Consider the following 14317-nt stretch of genomic DNA (forward strand, 5'->3'; position numbering starts at 1 on the left):
TCGGGAGTGAACATTGGAGGAATGACATGGTTATAAGCCTTCTGTGATCGCGCATCCCTCCTTCACACAGTTGCTAGTAACCAGGAGGACACAGAGAATTGAAAAAAAAACAAAAACATTATGGACTCTTCAGAATAGGTAATATCTTCATCAAGATTCTGCCGCGAAAGACAACACTAGTTTGGAACATGAGAAATAGTTGTCTGGAGATAATAGTCTTAATTAGTTTGTAGCAAATCATTGGCAATGGCTTTATTGTAACGGAGTTTGGCAATATCAAAAAGTAATGCACCTAAGATTTAATGTCAGTTAATTTTGCTTTTAGCTTTAGTTTTTTACTATTGCAGTTTTCAACAATAAACACGTTCATTTCTTTCCCATAAGTGACACCAAGCTAGCTGATGTACTAAACACATGTGATCAATGTAAACAGTTAAGTGCAGTTTCATTGTGTGTCCCACACAGTGAAATGTTGCCGGTTGTAAACAGCGGTGTAGATGGCAGGTCAGGTATTTGGTGCAAACAAAAAAAAAAGATCATACAGCCAATGATGGATATCCTCAAATATCCCCAAAACATGGGTGCTATTTTCAAGCTGAGGATAGTAAAGAGTGCGCAAGGGAAGCTAACAGGGGATTGGCCGATGCTGGTTAGTTTAACAGTCGTGCCCAGGGCCTGGACACCACAAGTTTCTCCTGATAAAAAGCATGCGTAGCGATCTAAAACCCCACATGGTTCTTTCTTTTGGGGTTAACTGTCAGCTTCAGGCAGTGATCTGGACTGATGGGAGCATCAACGTAAATCCCCATGTCTCCACTTTACTTAACGTTGTTACACAAGCGCAGCAAAGAACAGCAGGAATCAGATTTCCTTCCACAAAAATATGGGAATCACAGTTGAGTTCTAATTACTAATTCCACCAAAATGCTAATTTCTTACACAAAAGTTGTTTTGGGTTTGAACAAGCAAAAAAGCTATGCAGGCTGAGGCCCATACAGTATCTACTTACCCACCTTGGACCTACTTTGGAAAATGTTTAGGCTTTGATTAGTTGGCCAGTGTTTGCTTCTGTTTCCCTTTCTTTTATTTAGTAAGTAAACCGACGCCATCAGGGCTGTATAAGGCCTGATCTATACCGCTGTAAGCCGATATGACCTTTCTCCAGTAATATTCATTAAAACAAAAGAAGGTGCAAGCAGAGGCAAGGAACCAAAAAAATGATATTGATTCATGTTGGACTTGATGCGTGTGTAGATGTGGGGACTTTGTTCCTCAAAGCCAAAGTACACTAATGACGACACAGTGTTGCATAATTTAAATTTTTGTTGTTGAAATGACTGTGTTTGTACAGTTTCAGGCACAATTTATTATGACAAGTTATAAGTTAGTGAATAATCAAAAATAAAAGTCAGCAAGCTAAACTACTGGGTGGCTGCACATTCTTTTTTCTTCTTTTTTTTTTCCACCCTGTCTATCCTTGTTTTGTTTTTCAGTGTTATTCCGTGCTTTCTTCCAGTGACGCCGGTGGTGAAATCTTCACCAATGTGTTGCTGAGCGATGAGGCCTTCAATGAGAAAGATGTATCCGGTGGCAAAGCAGATCCTGAATGAGTAGCTCCTACATCGGAACAATGTGGTGCATCTCGATCTGAAAGTAAGTCCAATGAAAGATATAGGACAATATAGAACGGCTATTCCCTCGAGTGGGTGAACTGAGGAGATAAGGTTTCTGTTATGCAACTTGAACTCATTCAGTATGTCATGACACTGTTCCCACGAGGAATCAGTTGGTAAAGGAACCGACGGAGCTATCATGTTTCTTTCATGGCCCTGTGGTAACAAGGCAGTCACCATTGATCCCTCTACAACACATCTTGAAATTAACATGTATCTGGTTTCTCATTACACACAGTATACAAGTCCTTTAAAAGTGAATTAAGATTGGGCCCGTCTGACCTAGAATTAATTACAGTTGAACGTAACTCCGGTATTTGCACACACAACCAGGAGCCATGTCAGTGGTTGGCTGGGATATCCTATGTTTTCAGTCTTATGATTGGCTAAGCAGAAGACTTCAATAGGGGTTGGGACCCTTAGGGGGTCCTCAGAGTAACTGCAGGGTGCCACCAAATCAATGTAATTTTAGAATTTCTTTTCAAAAATTAAAATAATCTTATGAATCCAACATTATTAGCAAATGTATATTCCCACTGAGACTGTCTTACTGGCCTATAAGAGGTCGCTAAGGTAGCCATCCACATATACATTTATCCTAAGGATCACTATGTTAATCATTAAAGATTATTAAAAATCCTGCCACAATTATTATTTGATATCTTAGTATTCTATGCAAAAAAGGTATGTTGTTGTAGGTAGTAAAGGCTTTAGGCATCGAAACATTATTGTAGGCCTAGTTTAATATACAACCTCATAGATACACATATGTAAAGGGAGTCCTTGCTCGTTCTCTTCAGTTAAGGGGTCCTTGGTTTGACAAACGTTGAAGACACCTGGCTTAGAGGACTATCTCAGAGGAGCAACAAGATGCTGACTGACAAACCAGACCCCAAATCCTCTGGAAGCAGTTACATAACTGCTTGACTCATATACATTTCTATGTAATTAATGACCTGTGGGTGTCCTCCCCAGCCAGAACATCTTGCTGACCTCTGCTAGACCTCTGGGGGACATTCGCATTGGTGGACTTTGGCTTATCCAGACGCATGGACAAAATACAGAAATCAGGGAGATCCTGGGTACCCCAGAGTATGTTGGTGAGCTGCTTTCACCCTAAATACCCCCAATCACCTGTGTATTTTCAATGTGAGTGACATTTATCATGACTAATGGGGCAATGTGTTTCGTTGCAGCACCAGAGATCCTGAACTATGACCCATTAGCACCGCAACGGACATGTGGTAAGTGTGCTACAGTAGTTAATGGACTATTTTACTCATTTAAGCGGATGCATGCAGAACTCGTTTAGTCTGATCTACATCTCAGAATGAAGACATATTTAGGACAGTGACTTCACCTCCCTAACACGCAAAGACAGTCTAGACCTTTGACCACAAGATTATTGTGCTTCATACTTGCAGTTAATGACTAGACAGCACAGTGGAAGACAGACAAAAATTGTTGTGTGTCGCAAAGCAGAGTCCATAACCATCAAAGATGACAAATTGCCTCATAAATCCTTCCCTTCTTCCCCCTCCCTGCCAGGGTATCGGGGTCGACTACGTCATGCTGACGGGCGAGTCCCCCTTCCTGGGTGACGAAAAGCAGCAAACATTCCTCAACATCTCTCAAGTCAACGTAGACATTAGAGGACACGTTCGAGGGGATCTCCTCACTGGCTGTGTGACTTCATCAAGTCCTTGTTGGTTAAAAAACCCAGGTGAGGCGGTTTACCGTAAAAATAAGATAAAAATCAAATGTTCCAATTATGGCTGAAACAAAAAAAGTTTCCATCAGATCACTTTGAGCTGATTTACACATCAAGGATGTGAGTCAGGTTCACACGGCACACAAGTACATCCACTAGCGTCTAAATGAGTGTATGTGGTAACAAGATTTGTGTCACTTTGGTGAGAAAACATTTCCTTTTTTGCAAATATTGCTGTAAACTCAATTATTAAAAAAAAGATAATTTTTAGGTCAGTATCTTTGTTTTGACATTACACGAACATGACAGCTTTGTGTTGCACCATGATGAAGAATGAAGAATAGTTCAGCTAAGGTGATTTTCAGGGAGAGTTATGTAACCATATTTTCGATGAACTAATTCTGATTGACAGCTCCAACACTGAGCCCATACCTTGTCACCCCATTTGTTCATGAAAAGCAGCAGCGGCCTCTGTCTCACATCCAGAGCCTTTATCTGCAGTCAGTATCGTTTAATTGCAGCAGATTCTGGTAGCGTTGGAAAAAGAAGACGATTCCTCAATGTTTGAGTAATCAGAATGAGATGGAGAGGAAAAATCTTTAGAGCACAAAAAAAAAAGTGCTTTTCTTTGTGGTTTTCCAAACCAAATGTTGAAAAGGAATATGCAGACGCTGCAAGAGCACGGATTGAGGGAACTGGAAGATCCAGGCAATCTGTCGGTTATGAAAATCTTGGGAATTTTCACTCATCCACAGTGTTATTGTGTTTGTGTGTACAGGAAGAGAGCCACTGCAGAAGAATGCCTAACCACCCCTGGCTGAACTCACTCCCATCCCCACTCCCAACCGCACCTCACACACCGGTCGGCCTCCTCCTGGACGAGCCGGAGTTGAGCCAGTCGGAGTCAGAGCCGAGAGCCCGGTTCCCTCCCCGAGCTGGACTTGATCGGTTCGAGCCTCACGTGCCCGGGCCAGGGTGGGCTGAAGACAGGCCGTGACACCTTCTCCTTCAGTGAGCCCCCTTTCACCGCGGCCCGCCGAGATAAGCAGGAACTGATCTGCTGAACGACGTTTTGCCAGGTGGAGAGAGACTGTGCAAATTCAAATTCCACGGAGCAGATACTGAAAGCCAGTGAGCCCGCCGTTCTTGGTCTTGATCTGACTTAGGGCCACGCTATATGGAGCTGTATGCTGCTGCTGGCTGCTTCTACTGCTGTGATGTCTGTGAGGTGGCTGTGTGTAGTGTAATACCTCTGCATCTGTTTGAATAATACACGCTTCCCCGTGCTGATTTGATGATTGTACGGAAGGAATGTGAGAGGAACAAAGTGCAGGAGAAAGGAGTGAAGACATAAAGGATTTTCGTCACAGGACTGCACTGCTGCCTTAAAAGTGACAGGGCCTAGCTTAACACTGTGGCTAGGATACTCCTGCACGCACACTGATTTCTCTTTTTACCCAATTAGCCTTTTGAACTAGGTTTCAGAGGAGAGGCAGCCTTGGAAATGACATCATGAAAACAAGTTATGCTTCAGCTGACCCAGACATATGTTCTGGGAGGGTTTGTTGAAGGGTTTTGACAGATGGTTGTATTTAACAATGAGAATTAAAGTAAAGGACAGACCCTTCGCTGTAGCCAGACTGTTCCACTGTTTATGTGTTTATTTATGTGTATTTGTTATACCACTTCACCCCTAAATACACAAAACCACATCAACGCTGAGGTTAAGATGGTAATAGTAGCATTTTTTTTTTTTCCAAGGACAATCTCAAGCACTTTTATTTAGTTATTGGACTTCCATGTAATAGTAAGAAAACAAAGGCTATTCAAGCACAGTCAGCGTGTCACCAATGTACGTACATATAAACATTTCACCACACACCGTTTTTTTCACATACCTTATGTAAAAGTGCCAATTTTTTTGAACTCACTCTTTGTAAATAGTAGTTTTCTTTTGTTTGTTGGCTATTACACAAGTTGCACAAGTACCTTTTTTTAATTTTTTTTTAACTAACTGCGAGGGTGACACAAGATTAAGGCTCTTAAATATTGTGAAATACCAGTCGGAAAGAGGGAATGGCAGGGGTTAAAAGCAACACATCCGTTTTGTTAAGAAAATTGTAATTGATATTATTGATAATTGATATGCAATTGATAATTTAACTGACATAGTCAACTGAAGATTGTTAAAAATATGTGATGTTTGCCTTCAAATGCTGGGAGCAGAGAAATTGGAAGTATTTCTCAAAGTACTGAAATGTATATTGGGAGTTGGATTAATATGTAAATTAATTTTACGTTGTCTTTTTACCAGTGTATGAATGTAACATCATTATATCATGTTTTTTTTGTATGTTAACTTTACTTATTCGTTTTCTGCTCATGAACTTCAGGCAGGTTTGCACTTGTCCTTGTGGACGTTATGTCGAAATTAATAATGTTGATGGTATGCATTGCAAAATGTAACAAAGAAAAATACGGTGCATTTTGTATCAAACTCTCCTGCTTGGTGTGATTGTTTTTTAGCAACAGTTTTTGTTTTTTTGCTGTGAGCACACCCTGACTGCTGCTGTATGGAGGATGGGTGGGCGTTAACATGTAGGGCACAGCCAGGGAGCCGATCGCTTCCGGGGAAAAACAAATACTTTCACCTGGGAAAGCGTTCCTTGGGAATGTTTTAATACAACCGATCTTTTCTTCAACTAAGTAGTAGGTGCTTGAAGTTAACTTTCCTCGCCGCATAAGACTAATTTTTCCTGCCTAAACGTTTCCATAATGTCCGCTGAAAAGACCGGCAGCTCAGAGTGTTCTGTACACAGTACACAGTCCCCTATTCTGGGGAAGCTAGACCACCAAAAACCATGACCTGACGGAGCACCACATCCGGCAGGTCACGGTGCTCCGTACTCAGTGGACAATCAACTTTTCTGGTGTAATAGACCACCAACTACACTGGCCGACGGAGCACAATGGGGAGCACCGTAGTCCACAAAGGCACAAAGCTCTGTAGCTTGCACACAGCACACCAGGCAGCGGACCGCAGCAGAAAGGAAAGTCAGAGCTACGGCCGAGCCTTTCTTTCCGTGTGTTTCACGTGAACATATTTACCACCGGTTACACTAGCATGGCTGCAGTGTTAGAATCTTCAACTTCACTTCTGCTAGTGAGTAACTGAGTAAAGAAATGGCCCACCAACATGTTTCTTTGACGATTTTGTGCAAACTTAATAGAATAAATTCAATAAAAAGTAAATCAGATCTTTGATTTAATGAGAAAGAAATGTTGGATGATAAAATCCTCATGGAGCCAATATCTGAACACTTTTGTTTCTGGCCAAAGCAAGGATATTAGCATTTCAACAATATCACTGCCATCATTAGCAGTGAATCTGCTTTTCCTCTATTGTCTATTTAGAGAAACGGAGTATCAAAAGAACATAAAGTACTCTCTGGGCCAGTTTCCATAATATCCAGCAGACTCACTGGGCAGGAAATGCCAGTAGCCTGTGAAGAGGAACACAGAGGAATGCTTTCACTGTAGTTAAGTCTCTTTCTCTTTATGCACGCACTCTTATGCTGGTTTACTTGTGTCAGGTTAAACAATATCCCTGCCCACCAAACCCTGAATTCTTGCTTTAATGGCTCTTCTCTTGTGGCCGGCACTGAGCCACTTCAGCTCCCCTGGGCCAATGAGGAGAAAGCAAGGCTCCCACCAGGGTCTGCTCCGGTGGCTCTTGGCGGACCGACTACTTCCCTGAAGAAAATCCTGCTGCTGCATTGGAGCTGAGGAATGCCAGAAAAGTTCAGTGTACTGGGCTCCTTCCGTCTTTTTTTTTTTTTTCCAAACTTTGTCCTTGCTCTTCTGGGGTTTGTTTTTTGCAGTAGGAGATGGGATGGGTTTCAGACGGCACTCACAGAAACATATACAGTTATGAAGTGGTTAATCAAGTGCCTGTTTCAAGGAGGACTTACAGGATCCGTTGATGCGACTTTGATATTTAAGGTGACCGTTAGAGGATGATTTTAGACAGATGCGGGCAGTTTGCGCTGTAAAAGAGCACTTGGCTCTACAGATCCAAACAAATACAAAGAGTAGTCAGGAAGCCAACTGTGACATCCAGAGTAACCGGCTCTCAACACATCTCTGTGGATTGAAATAAGGTCCTGCTTAATGCTTTTTGAGAGTTATCAGGCAACAGATCTTGCTTTTACACACCACAGTGAGCATATTCATTTTTAAATATCCCATTGTCTCTTTGAGCCTGTGGTAAACAACATTTAAAACAGATGACATTAACATAACAAACATTGATTTTCTTGCACTATAGGAAACCTGGGGTTGATTGCTGGGCTGCAAGATGTATTGCTGTAGGCGTTTCATCTTATGCTAACCAGCCACAGACAAGTCTGTCAGCGCCTCCAGCATGACACATGATATCTTGAGGTTTGTGAAAATCCAGAGCTGGGATTTCAAAAAGTAAACCTTTGGGAAGCAGAAAGGGCTACATTCTACACTGCATAGGTCAAAATGGTCATATATAACCAACGATTTTTTTGACAGCTGGGTGATCTTTTTTACCCTGTGGCTTTGTCATCTGAAAGTGTGTGTGTGTGTGTGGGTGTGTGGGTGTGTGGTGTGTGTGTGTGTGTGGTTGTGTGTGTGTGTGTGGTGTGTGTGTGTGGGTGTGTGTGGTGTGTGTGGTGTCAAATGTTTGAACCTTTTTATGATACCTAAACTGGAATCAATCTGTCTTTGTATTCAACTCGTTACACACTAGTGTTGTACACACATTGTAGGATTATGTCTGCTGCAGACCCTGCAGCACAGTGCCTTGTTTCTTCCCTGATGTTCTAGGCCAACCAGCGACCGTTTCCATTCCTAGTTAGACGTAAATGTTTCCCAGCTCCTCTAGTGTTCCAATCTCTCATCTGCCTGACCCATCCTCCTCTCTTTGTCTCTACTAACTGTCATGTTTTTTCGCTCTCCATGTCTCTCTCATTCTCACAATCTCCGGATCTCTTTGAGTGCACCGGTTTTCTCAGAAGTAGTTCCCCTCGCACCTTACAAAAGGAGAATTCCTTTACGCTCATGTTCCAGATTATCCCGTGGAGAGAGTACAATGGTGTCAGAGAACTCAAGAAATTTGCGCGTGCGTGGGTGTGTGCGTGCGGTGTGTGTTTGCGTTGTGTGTTGTCTGTTGTCTGTGTGTGAGGCCATGAAGGTATGACCTCAATCACACATTGTATTGATAATCAAACTTTTATTTCATCAATTAAGGAATCCTCGACACTGACCTCTCCTTACGTCCTCCACATCACTCCTGCTGCATTCCAGCGTTGACATTTAAGATCCTTCTGATTCACATAAAGCCCATAATAAGTGCAAGAGGTCTAGTGGTTAAGAGAAGGAAAACAAGGAAAGAATCTACACATCTCCCTGGGATTCTGTCCCTTTAACTCACAACATCCTGCAGTATTTCATGAGATAAGACCAAGCACGACAAATCAAAGCCTGGCTGAAATTCTCCATGTCGCTGAATAGATGTGGCAATGATACTGGCAAAACAAAAACAGAAAGAGAGAGGAGAGAATTTCCAGAAACACTTGTAACCGCTGGGAATATGTTTCTCATGTCAGTGCATTCATAGCAGTTAAGGAGGCAAATGCCTTTGGTTAAGCAGAGCTATTTATTCTGTCCCTGGAAATGGTTGAAGAACAACAAAGCATTCTCAACAAGAGTAGCATGACCTGATGCTGCTGCCTGTTTTCCTTGTCTGTGGTGACTATGTCCCCCTTAACATGGGGGCACTACTGGCACACATGTGGTACTCAAAAAGACCACACAATAGACTCAGTCAGAGAGAACTTTTCAACTCAAAAGCTGTGTAAGGAACCCAACTAAAACAAGGGACACTGCTAAATTATTCCTAAAAGGTTCAATTTCAAAGTGGGTAAGCTCATGGAAAGAAATAAAAATGCTGCCAGTTCTGTGTTTGGATTTGCAGGCGCGGTGCACACACACTTCTCACTTACGTGTACGGTATTGCAGTTGTTACGCACACACTCGCCACAGTACCCACAGTGAACTTTGTCCACGGAATCGCAAAAATTTGGGTGGGAGTCCAGGTTTTCAGACCACGTGCCTGCTTGTTTACTACGGTCTGGATTAGGGACACCACACAGGCAAATACCTACATTCAGGATTCAGGCCCGTGTTTTACTCCAGGGCTGGGGTAAGATGATGGTCTACTTTTTTCTCTTTCACTCATTACCTTTCTTTTACTGCTTTCTACTTTATATCTGCACATAAATACTGTAATGATCACAATTATATATTGCGTAAAGTGTTACCTAAAGACAGAACCTCCTCTTCAACATGATGACCATGAGGATTTATTTAATCATAACGTAAACCTGAACATGAAAATTCTATAAAAACATCAATTTGTTCACAAAAGATGGGAGATAATATCAACTTTAACTCGTCTGAAAAGTTTAGGTTTCAAAAGAAGACTAAGAGTTACAAGAGTGCTGTATGTTAGCATGTTAATCAGGTGGGACCATGTTCAACCTCTATGCTGCGTTGCAGACAGTCACGACTTCAAGTCACGACCTACGAATTTGTAGCGTTCAAGGCAAAGTCACGCCAAACCTTCAGCTAGCGTTAGCGTTAGCGTTACTACCTACTGTTGACATTGGCTGATACTAGGGATTCTAGTCTGCAACATATTGGCCTTCTTAATAAACATAACCTGTTGCAGTACACAATCGTATGTGTATTGTTTTGATTACAATGTGCGGAATTACTACGTTGCTATTTATGTTATTTATTACCATTTCTCACGGTAATCACCGGCGTCTGTACCGAATCAACAGGGGTCGACATAGTTGTTCATGTGTGTGTGACGTCAAAATGTGTAAATGGGAGTACAACGATCTGGTACAAGTTCACAAGTAGTAAGTGATGGGTTTGACGCCATTCAGGGTACTTTCACGGCTAGAAGGTTCTGAAAAAAACAAGTTCAGTACGTGTTGCTTGGAACGCAGCATTAGTTCAGCACGTTAGCATGCAAATATCGTTAGCATCTTATATTCTACCACGCAGCGCGACTCAAACCTGCACCACCTACACTGGGGAGTGACAATGACAACTACTGTGAACTTTATTTGTCAACTTTTGTTTTGTTATAAAACTGACCTGTTAAAGAAACACTATGCAACTGTTCCTTCTTCGGCCCCCCCTGCAGCCGTGCGAGCTGTAGTTCACTGAGACAGCCTGTGGGGGACCAAGAGGGAAAAGTCACATAGTGTTGCTTAAGTTTCACCTGTGGTATAAAACTTAGTTGGTTTAAGGCACAGGTTTCCACGCAAAGTCAACTAATTCTGGATAACAGTGTAGGTTTGTCTCTGGGATCATGTATACTGTACAGGATGTAGTGTTACAGTAACCATCTAATATAGGGTGACCAGACGTCCCGGTTTCCAGGGACAGTCCCGTTTTGGCTACGTGTCCCCGGTTTTCACTGTGACTGAAAGACCCGAAATTGGAATGAAAGAAAAGAAAAAACTGTCAAAACGTAGCCGATAATCGCACACCTACACACGCAGGCTCCAGGCAGCCAGAGCCCGCGGTGCTCAGAGAGGTTTTAGAAGCGTGTTTACGATGCTAAAATCACAGATTATCTACATGGAGTCTGGTGGGTTTAGTGAACGCAATTTCGCGGACTTTTAGTTTTAAAAAGGATCTTAATCTTTAACAGAAAGGTTGACCTCCTTAGAAATCCTTTCCATAATGTTGTCAGACCCTTAGAATATATGACTCTGTTAGCAGCTAAACAAGCACTTTATGAACGTAAATACAAGCTGGACAATTATCCATTAACTTCCATTGCAGCGATCGTTTAATAATAATAATATTGTTTTATATGATAAAATAATCAATGTCAAAGGAAAATATGTCCTCAGTATTTTGTTGTATCGATTCTCAATGAGCTGTTGCAGAGAACGAGCCTGAAACATTAAAGCAAAAGCTGTCAGTAGTTCAGTAACATTACAACATTATGAAATATTGAGACTTTCTATCTTGAAATATTAGGACTATAAGGACTTTCTATCTTGAAATATTAGGACTTTCTATCTTGAAATATTAGGACTATAGCTTATATTTGAAATATTAAGACTTCTATCTTGAAATTAGGACTTTTTATCTTGAAATATTAGGACTTTTTATCTTGAAGTATAAGGATGGTTTTTATCTTGAAATATTAGGACTTTTATCTTGAGGTGTAGTGGAGTGGAGTAGGAAGTAGCAGCAGGGTTGGGTCTAGGATCATACTTGGGGGGGGCTCCCTATAAGAACCTCTAGGTTAGTGTCCCGTTTAAGTTTTAACAAAAGTAAAAACATTACTTGTTGTCGAGGTAAATACGCTTCTGAGCTGAAAATGTCCCCGGATTTTGTCTGAGAAATCTGGTCACCCTAATCTAATAGACGTTGACATTGCAATAGGTCATGTTTGACTTTTTAACGGTAATTTTGTTTGGTTTGTGTTGGCAGTGTGAGCTTGTTGACTTGTCAGTGTTTTGAGCTGTGACTTGGTGACTTTTCAGTGGAACTTGTTGCCTCCATGAATGTTTTACCTCCAGTTTCCTGGAGCCTGGAACAATAAATTAGTCAAAATGTCAGCTGTCACATCTTTTTATGCCTTCTTTCTACTTGTTTTCCTTTTTTCCTGGCATTTAGTGCTATGCAACTTTCTTCCACAGAGGAATGGAGCCGTGTCCATGGTTGTGTGTGCGTGTGCGTGTGCGTGCGTGTGCGTGCGTGTGTGCATGCATGTTCAATTTCTTTCATGGCTGTGAAATTTTCATATTGTCTGAAGTTTCCTGATGTAATCAGCCATAATCAAGGGTGAAAAAAAGAGCCTGGAAACATTAGTTGGGGGTCAAACATGTCATGGAAAACTGTTTGAAGAACAATGTTATCTTTAGACCTGGTAATAAAATCCCAGTGATGTAAAAAGGTACAAGCCCTTTGAGTATAGAGCGGCTTCCGCTCTCCCAGACTCACCTGGGCTGTCTATTAGCCGAATGGACCTGCTTTTTCCGTCACATCTGGATGAACACATTTACCTTCTTTGTCTGTCAGGATAATTCCTGATATGAAATCCTGCGGCCAGTTTGTCACCATGACAGCCTTGATTTCTACTTTTCAAGGTGAATGTCAACAGGGAACAAGACATAGAAATATAAGTGAGGACAGATTGTTTCCACCCTTTGAACACTGAAAATCAAACAAACTGCAATGTCATTCATAAAGCTGCCAGCTAACATGGCAATTAGTCTGTTGGTTGGATAGTTGCTTAGTCCACCACTTTGGTCCTAAAATATTTTTAAATTATTTGGATTGATTTGCCATGGAATTTGACATTCGTGGCCCCCAGAGGATAAATCTTGATGACATTGATGATCACCAGACTTTTCCCCAAGTGTCATCATCAGGTCAAAATTTGTCCAGTACTTTGGTTTATCAATAGTGATAAAAATATGCAAAATAATTACATAAATGATGCCATTCCCATCTTGCTGAGCTGTACAATACATTGTGTTAAGTTGTGAATTAGCAAATGTTTGCAAGATAAAATGCTAGAGATGTACAACATTTTAGCTTTAAAACACAGACCTTTCTTTGATCAACTGTTCCATTTTTTAGCAAATAGAAGATGAGGTGTATGATTATATTAGGATTATTATTAACTCGCTGGAGCGCAATGACTTGTGTTCTAAGCTTGTGCTTGAAAAGGGATTTATGTAGTCTGTGCCAAAGATATTGCAATATTGCATAAAAGACACAATATTAACAATTAATAATAATAATAATACATTCTATTTAACAGCGCCTTTCTAACACTCAAGGACGCTTTACAGAGAATAAAAGACAGATACAGGGAACATAAAAGTGTAAGTAGTAATAACAAAAACAAATAAAAACAAAACAAACAACAAAACAAACAAACAAAACAAACAAAACAGGAACAGTGTATTACAGATAAGCGAGCTGGAACAGATGGGTTTTTAGTCTATTTGAACAGGGGGAGAGAGTTGATGTTGCGGAGGTCGGGGGGGGTGAGTTCAGACGGGGGGAGCAGAGCGGCTGAAGGCTCTGGTCCCCACGGTGATGAGTCGAGCATGGGTCAATTCATTCTATAATCAACCATACGCTGGCAGAAGATGTTAGCCACTCTTAAACTGTTATCACTTCTTTGTCTGGAAGTCTAACATTGGGCATTAAAATGTGTGTGGGTGGAAAACAGAAGAAGAGAAGAGAACATCAATATTATTCCACAGCTGCAGAGTGCACAGTACCTTAGAAAGGAAAAAATGCGAGTCCATCATCCCGCAGAGATGTTTGTGTTATGCCAGCAAGAATACAGGGAATCCAGATTTCATGCAGATTCATGGGACATATTATAGTTTGTGTTTTTCATGCTGCAGAGACTCTGTAACAAACAGCATTGTTATTTCACATACAATAAGGTATGAGTTGTTTTTTGTAGTATTTTTGTACGTAAAAACATGACAGTGATATTTCTGGATCATTAGTTGCCACTGGTGTAGCTGCTTCAGTGGATCAAGAATACACCAAGGCCTTCAGCACTAGAACAGCTGCAAAAGCATCTCTGTTATCCCAAAGAAAAATCTACTCTAACCCTACGAGAAACACTACATTCCTAAAGTTTTCTGCCAAACTAAAGTGCACTTAGTGTTTGCCTTAGATTAAGGAGTATAATAAGCTCAGTCTCATTGGGGTTCATGCTTTGAAACTGCAGAGTAAACGTCCCTGGAAGTGTAAACATGGTAGGATTTCTGGGGGCTCTTATGCAAGATTGCTCTCACCCCTGGTCATACATGACACGCTGGGAAATATCAAATTAAAT

At 41.3% G+C, this 14317-nt stretch overlaps 1 pseudogene; it reads left to right on the top strand.

Annotated features, from left to right (window-relative positions):
- Positions 1-550: 550 nt before the first annotated feature.
- On the top strand, positions 551-4520 carry LOC116703232 (serine/threonine-protein kinase 17A-like; annotated as a pseudogene).
- Positions 4521-14317: the final 9797 nt, after the last annotated feature.

The sequence above is a fragment of the Etheostoma spectabile genome, chromosome 15, assembly GCF_008692095.1.
Source record: "Etheostoma spectabile isolate EspeVRDwgs_2016 chromosome 15, UIUC_Espe_1.0, whole genome shotgun sequence".
Taxonomy (NCBI): domain Eukaryota; kingdom Metazoa; phylum Chordata; class Actinopteri; order Perciformes; family Percidae; genus Etheostoma; species Etheostoma spectabile.